Below are 8,907 nucleotides of genomic sequence, written 5' to 3'. Positions count from 1 at the left end.
ACTGCTTAGTGTGCACAGTACAGGCTGTTTAATGTAACACTGAATCAGTGTTGGAGGTAATGAGATAATTAAGTGATTGAATAATGATAGTGCATTATTGATGAACACCTGCTGTTAACAAGCATAATCACTGAAGGAAAGAGAAACACAAGAACTACTTCCAGCCACAACCTTGCATGAAATCAACTGAAGATAAAATACATTACATCTCTCAAGATCTCATTAAACAACTCCACAAACAGCATTACCAGCTTCACTTATTACTAACCAGACTGACTTTATTTATGTCAGACATCTACAGAAAATAATTAAGAAGAGGTTTAGATGTTGATTACTTATTTGAAAGTAATAGTTTGATTTGATGTTACCACTGTGGCGATCAGTGTGTGCTTTAGTCAGGCTCTTGACTTTTTAACATTAGTTTTTCTCAGGCTGCTGTGTCTGTTTGTTATGATGAGAACAGCAAGAGAAAATATAATCAGATGCTGTAAGCTGATTGATGATAAGAGTATAATCATCATATATTGGCTTAACTCACTGATATTATGTGTGAGGATTATACGGGTAGTATGTTATTCATTTTATTTATTGTTGTGATTCTACAGCAAAAAAATAATAGAATTTAATCAGAACATCAAATGATCTTTAAAACCCCATTTACACATGTTGGGCTACTGAAAGTTCTACTTGCACACAGACATCAAGAATCAGCATATGAATCTCAACAATGGTGACATGCTTCATGGTGCATGCTGCAATGCATTCTGGGAGCCATGGATAAGATTCGTATGATGCACTCAGAATGCATTGCACCATGAAGCATGTCACCATTGTTGAGATTCATATGCTGATTCTTGATGTCTGTGTGCAAGTAGAACTTTCAGTAGTCCAACATGTGTAAATGGGGTTTTAAAAATCATTTGATGTTCTGATTAAATTCTATTATTTTTTTGCTGTAGAATCACAACAATAAATAAAATGAATAACATACTACCCGTATAAACCTCACACATAATCAATGAGTTAAGCCAATATATGATGATTATATTCTTATCATCAATCAGCTTACAGCATCTGATTATATTTTCTCTTGCTGTTCTCATCATAACAAACAGACACAGCTGCCTGAGAAAAACTAATGTTAAAAAGTCAAGAACCCGACTAAAGCACACACTGATCGCCACAGTGGTAACATCAAATCAAACTATTACTTTCAAATAAGTAATCAACATCTAAACCTCTTCTTAATTATTTTCTGTAGATGTCTGACATAAATAAAGTCAGTCTGGTTAGTAATAAGTGAAGCTGGTAATGCTGTTTGTGGAGTTGTTTAATCAGATCTTGAGAGATGTAATGTATTTTATCTTCAGTTGATTTCATCCAAGGCTGTGGCTGGAAGTAGTTCTTGTGTTTCTCTTTCCTTCAGTGATTCTGCTTGTTAACAGCAGGTGTTCATCAATAATGCACAATCATTATTCAATCACTTAATTATCTCATTACCTCCAACACTGATTCAGTGTTACATTAAACAGCCTGTACTGTGCACACTAAGCAGTGTTCATTTCATCTGGGCAAACCCATGTGGGGCCTACATGGAAACCGAGGACAAAACTGGCTGGGTCCCAGTTAGATAGCCCAGGTCAAACCCATTTGGGCCCCACATGGCTGTGCTGGCTGGGGTCTTATGTTCTGATTATCAGAGATGGGGGACTCGAGTCACATGACTTGACTCGAGTCAGACTCGAGTCGCAAAATTAAGGACTTGAGACTTGCTTGACTAAATAAAGAAAATGACTCGACTTGACTTTGACTTGAGATCCAATGACTCGAGACTTTACTTGACTTGAACTGTATGACTCGAGAATGACTTGATATACATTTTTATATATCATCGCAACATCAATTGATGAACAAAATGAAAGCAACGGAACCATTGACGCCAGTCATCAGATTCTGCGCGATTGCGTGACGCTGCACAAGCCCTGAAAAAACAAACATCGCGGTGAGCGCGGCAGCGCGCTAAATACAAAAACATCTCCCAGCATCGTTTCTTGTTGGATATAAAGACTAAAATTGACCATATTCATACAAGAAGATTTGCTGTACGCATAATAACTGGCAAGGGATATCGGACGACCATCACAAGCTCGAACAGTCGAACTTCATTCACCACGTCTAAAAGTAAGCTATGGCTTGTTTAACCTGTTTGTTAATTTGACTTTCTTTAAAACTAAATCTTTAAATCTAGAGAGAATATTGGTCAAAACAGCATGCCTCTTTATACACAATTATGTTTTCAAATGTAGCTTAATGTTGTCAATATTCAAATGATAATTAATGATGGCATATGTTTTAATAACATTTGCCACATTTCTTTCGAATCATGCTTTAAAGCCAAATATATTGTTCTTTCCAATGACAAAAAACAACATAGAAAACATAGTCGTGTTTTATGTTTCTCTTAAAGCAGGGTTAGATGTTATCAGGGGGTTGGGGGCAAAATGCCAGCAGAATTAATATGCACCCAAAATTCAAAATGTGGTGGAAAAATTGCCCTAGTATGAGTTATTTTTATAATTAGCCTAGGCGGATTTAACTTCATATTTAAAAATATATAACTTATATAAAGGGGATGCCAGTTTGAAGAATGCCATTTGGTGGCATAGGAACCATTATACTTTTTGTGAATTGTTTAAATACCTTTTAATGGTCTTCTGCAATGTTTGAGGCATATTTATTTTTTCATGATTTAATGTTGGCCTAATTTCAGTTACATTTACATTTTAGGCTATGTAGTTTGAATTTTTTTTTTATTATTATTTAATTAATTTTTTAGATTTTTATTGTAACCACTCAGCTGTATCTGGAAATGCATATAAAAAAATAAAATATAAAAAAATTGCAAATAAAACCATAGTCCACAACTTCTGTAGTTTTAACTTATTTTAATATATAAATTCAGTGAAATCATCAAACGTGTGTATGACTTGCCAGTGACTTGTGACCCAAGCTACGACTTGACTTGACTTGCTTGACATAAAGCAGTGACTTGACTTGACTTGACTTGCTTTTCGCAAAATTGACTTGGACTTGCTTGAGACTTGAAGGTTAAAGACTTGAGACTTGCTTGTGACTTGCACATGTGTGACTTACTCCCACCTCTGCTGATTATATAGGACTTGCGGTTTCAAAACTGTTTTACTCATAATAGAGAATCATTTGATTCTACAGCATATCTAGCAGTGTTGTTTATCAAATAATGTACTTGGTTTTTAAAAACTATTTAGTGCACAAAAACCTTTCATCTATGGCATTACTTAGACGCACACAGACATCAAGAAACAGCGTATGAATCTCAACAATGGTGACAATCAAACAAAATATCCAGATAATCAGATCAACTCCAGGTGCATAATTTATTAAAGCTGCAATGCATGCTGGGAGATATGGGTGAGTTTTGATTGGTGGTACCCAGCATGCACTGCGGCATGAAGCATTTCATTGATTGTCACCATTGTTGAGAGTCATACACTGATTCTTGACGGCTAAGTAATAATGTAGAGGAAATTGTTTTATGCACTAAATGTATTTAAAATCCATTATAGTCTTCGATAAACAAAATTGCTCTAATGCTGTAAAACTAAATAGATTCTATTGTAATACATCATAAAAATCACATATAATCAAAACATTTGACACTGAACATGATTAGGGAATCAGGCATTTCATCATCTATAAACAGCCAACATCCCCTGACCTTATCTTCTCATGACTATTTTGCTTATAACAAGTAGGCTATAGCAGCCAAAAAACTTTTATATTAAAGGGTCAAGAGCACAACTAAAGCAAACGCTAACCACCATCATGGTGACTTTAAAATGCAAAATATGATTTCATTAACCTGGAAATTAAATAAAGTAAATCTGGTTAGTTTTAAGTGAAGCTGGTGATAAGTGTACGGCCATGCGTTTCACCTTTTTGTTTGGCAAAATGACATCAGCAGAGGTCAAACTCTTGACGTCAAATTGACATCAACACTTTGACGTCAATATGACTTTCATTTTTGACCTATTTCTTGACCTAATTTTGACATCAAGGTGGCCGCTGGGGACTGTTTCTCACACCGGAGACCTGAGTTCGTAACCGGATTCTGACAGTTATGACTTCAAAGTTTTTATTAATTTATTTTTAGTTGCCTTTGCCATCGGGACCAGAATTAACCTAATATGATGAACGAGGACATGCAGCAATTCTGCTTCCTTTATTGGATGGTTGTCTTTTTTATAATAAGATAACATGGGATTGATACGTATTTGTCTTCAAATGAAGACATTTTTCATAGTTATTTTATTTTTAACAAGATCAGTTTTCGTGGCCATTTGAATTTCGAGTTTCACTTTTTTCTACTACCTACACTATAAAAATGCTGGGTTGTTTTAACCCAAATTTGGGTCAAATATGGACTCTTTGAGCTGCGCTGGGTGAGAGACTTCATCTGGAAGAGTGCAAAAAACAGCGAATACCTGAAAGAACGCAAAATACGCTTCGGAGAAGACCTGACAAAGAGAAGACCCGTGCCTTGTGTACAAAAAGCACGCAACGAAGGGGAAAAGGCTTACTTCATCGGCTCTAAAGCACGTTGCCGGCAAAGAAATCGTTCCAGAAAAAATGGATTCTTCCTGATTCCTGCTAGTGTTTGGGTAAAATCAAGGATGATTCTATTGAAAATAAGCACTTCTTTATTACGTTTACAATCATTTAATGTCTGTTTGCCTATATGTGCAGATTTAGAAGGAAAGTAGCTAAGCTTTCTTTTCTTTCTTTTTTGACTTTTTTTGACTTGTTTTTGTTTTGACGTTTGATGGGTTTGAAATTATGATCCATTAATGCCAGAGGTTTGAGGAACTTGGTCAAAAGAAAACCTTTTTTCTTTTCTTTTTTTTCTTTTTTTAAGAATGCAAAAGCGACTTAATTTTCATTCAAGAGTCTCATTCGTGCCCTGAGGATTTTAAATTTTGGAAAAACCAATGGGGAGGTGAGATGTGTTTAGCGCATGGGTCAAGTCACTCCGGTGGAGTTGCAATTTAGTCACATACTTTCCATGGAAAAGGTGTATGTGTCATGATCCTGGCATCTTCCTCTTTTCTCTGTCTACCCCTTTTGGTCACACACGCACACACCCACTCACCGCTCTTTACGCACACACTCATTCATCACTCTCAGCTGTTCCTACTCTATCCCTGCAATCGCGCTGATTTTTCCTACACCTGTTCTCCCTTTCCTTCTAATTGTGTTTGCTTCTTCTAGTCCTCTTTTCCCCTGTCTTGTCGCCAGATTATTCAATGTTATCTACATGAAAGATCTCAGCGCTCTTACCTCTCGTTCCTGTCCTGTCCTGTCCTGTCCTGTCTTGTCTTACTGGATGATAATCAGCTGCAGGTATTTCTTTGTGAATGCTGTTGATCGCACTCTGAACTCTATCCAGCTAAACCTGATTTGATTAAAGACTGCCTATTGCTTTTGGGTCCTCTCTCTCACATCCACCTGACAGTATGGAGCATGGGTGACTCTAAAGGTCATTGGATAATGCTACTGATTGATATTAATGATTGTAAATTCATTATTGTTAATGTTTATGTGTACTGTTCAAAAGATGCAAACACTTTGTTATTAGGTGATACTGAAGACTGTGTCAATTCTGCCATGAGTAATAACCCTAATGCTAAATGAATAATTGGTGGTGATTTTAATCTGGTCATGAATGGTTCAATGGATAGATTTCCTCCTAGAGCAAACAGTGAATCCAGTGATCTTCTATGTTTAAGTTACAGCCTTGACTTGACTGATATCTGGAGGGTAAAAACCCCTCAAACAGTTTACTTGGAGCAACAAATATTTCTCATTACAGTCGCGTATTGACCTTTGGTTGGTTCCCTCAGACTTAGAACCTTTTATTTTAGAAATATCTATATTGCCTACTGCTTTAACTGACTATAAAATGATTAGCCTTAAAGTTGCATTGTCTGGGCGTAAGAATCATAGAATTAGTGGAGGAGACTGGAAGCTCAATAATTCATTGCTAAATTTTGAAGACTTGAAATCAATTATAGAAAGACGTATCCAAAATCACTGGAACTCTGCAATTAATTATGGTGAATTTGGTAAACAATGGGAGCATTTTACATCTGAAATAGGGTGTGCTGTTAGAACCTATGGTACAAAACCAGCTATTAAAAGAAGGGCAGACTTAATTGAAATTTCAGCTGAAATGAATAATTTAATGGAGAGAGCCACTTTAACTGACTACGTTTACATGCAGCCAATAACCCGTTCAAAACCGGGATATTAGCAATAACCCGGTCGCGCACGGCCATGTAAACACCGGCAAAAACCCGGATATGCTCATATCCGGGTTTTTAAAAACCCGGATATTACCCCTGGGGTACCCCTTTTCTAACCCGAATATTTGGTCATGTAAACGCGTATCGGCATATCCCCATCAAAAGGAACATTGATTTGTGTTCTGCGCATGTTCTATTCGCAAGGAATCTTGGTCTTTTGAGTAGAGACGGCGCATACAGAAACCCGCGTGCAGTATACCGGAAGTAAACAAGAAGTAGAGGTTAACATGGCGACACGCAGCACAGCAACACACTTTTGGAGCGAGAAGGAAAGCGCAAACAAAGGCGATCGCTATCTGCCCCGAACTATTCATTATCCGGGTGCTGCTGCTGTTGTTGTTGTCTTTGGATACAGGAAGAAGAATCGGAAATGTCGCATATTGCGTCTTAAGGTTGTCCGTACGTCCAGACGCTAACCGTGCGTCGCCGTTTATATCGGGATATTCCCAACTGATTACAAATTCCATGTATACAGGAGTAACTCTCTCTGCTCACGCATGTAAACGGGTTATTCCGAATGTTTCAGAAACCCAAATAGTGACCCTAACCCGACCATAACCCGGATATTGGCTGCATAAACGTAGTCACAGTTGAGGATCAGGCCACTTTGAATAAACTCCTAAATAAACTTAACAAGAAAAAGCCAAGGGGGCCTTTATTAGATCGAGAAAGAAGTGGTTAGAGATGGGAGAAAAAAGAAGGGTGGAGGTAAATGCGAATAGGAAAATGAAAACTGATGGTGCTGTCTGTGAGGATACAACTCTGATCTCATCCCATATAACAACATTTTTTTGGTAAATTGTATGAAAAGGATGTTAATGTTATTGACCCTTTTCCTATTCTAAATTCTATTACTTCAATAAAAACTGTTAGTAATGATTTTAATTCTATATGTTCAAAAAATATACCATTGAAGAAGTTAAAGAAGAGATTAATAACTAGGAAAAATACCAAATCTCCAGGGAATGATGGGTCGACTTCAGAGATATATAAAACTTTTTGTGACCCTTTATCTACATTTTTATTGGCAGTGAAGAATCATTTGTCAGTGGATGCCTTCCTCCATCAATGAGAGAGGGTGTTATTACTCTCGTACCAAAATACCATAAAGACTCTTTTGATTCATAACTGGCGCCCAATCACATTATTAAATAACGACTATAACATTTTGGCATCTGTTCTGGCAAAACGACTAAAATATTGAACATGATTGATGAGTGCCAGTCAGGATTTATGAAGGGACGACACATATCAAACAATGTAAGGTTAGTTCTTGATCTGATTGATTATCGTGATTTGGTTTTGGATCCAGCTCACTTCCAAAAAGCCTTTGATACAGTTAGCCATAATTTCAGTTGTTTTAGTGTATTACATTTCTTTGACTTTAATAATTATTTTATCACGCAGTGAGAACATTATATGTAAGAGGAAGTAGTTGTGTTCAACACCTAAATTTCCTATTCACAGAGGAACAAGACAGGGTTGCCCTATCTCACCCTTTCTTTTTCTGATGGATACTCAGGTTTTAAATGTAATGGTCAACCAGAATAATATGATTAAAGGTATTAGAATTCATGATAAAGAAATAAAAATTTCCCAATTCGCAGACGACACCACAGTTTTCCTAAAAGATCAATCTGAAGTTCCTAAAGCATTGGAGAACATTCAGGAATTTTCTCAGGTCTCCGGCCGCTCTCTCGACATTTCCAAATGTGAAATACTGTCTTTAAAAAATATTGATAAAACAGCGATCTGTGGAATTCAGATTAAAGATAGTTGTGGGAGTAAAAGTATCCTTGAATTCAAATGTGGTTATAACAGAAATTAATTTAAACCCTAATAAATATGTAATTAAAAAGAAATTCAATTCTTGGTTGGCAAGAGATTTGTCTCATACTGGTCGAGTTTTATTATCAAAGGCAGAGGGTCTATCAAGAGTTTCTCATCTCTTTTCTGTTGTGGATTGTCCCAAGTCATTATGTTCCTTATTAGATAAATTATTATATAATTTCATATGCACAAATAAATCACACAAAATTGAAAAGGAGGTTCTCAGAAATAGGATTAGTGATGGAGGTCTTGATTTTTTTTTTTTCTCACTTGGTAAACGACACATTAAATTAGCAAAATTTCCCCAACAGGTTTTATTATCACGGTTAATGGTTTACAAACATAACTTTTCACCTCACCGTTGTTTTATTTGCAATAATCAGAATATTATTTACAGAAATACATCATTGTTTTTTTTGAGAGATGGTATTTAAATAACATATTGTTAATCAGCTGATGGATGACAATGGTCAGTTTTATTCATCTCCAGAATTCTCCAGAAAATGTGTTTTTGGGGCTTCGTTAAAGGAATATAATATTATTCAATGCCCATTCCTAGTGGGGTAAAAACTCTCTTGAAAGGAGAGCAAACTTATAGTCCTCTTTGTATAACACTTCTATTTCATTTGAAGGGATTTACGCACTGCAAACGCAGCATATGTGATATGAATATACA

The sequence above is a fragment of the Rutilus rutilus genome (genome assembly GCF_951802725.1).
Source record: "Rutilus rutilus genome assembly, chromosome: 2".
Classification (NCBI taxonomy): domain Eukaryota; kingdom Metazoa; phylum Chordata; class Actinopteri; order Cypriniformes; family Leuciscidae; genus Rutilus; species Rutilus rutilus.
Note: the sequence above shows the minus strand (reverse complement) of the source record.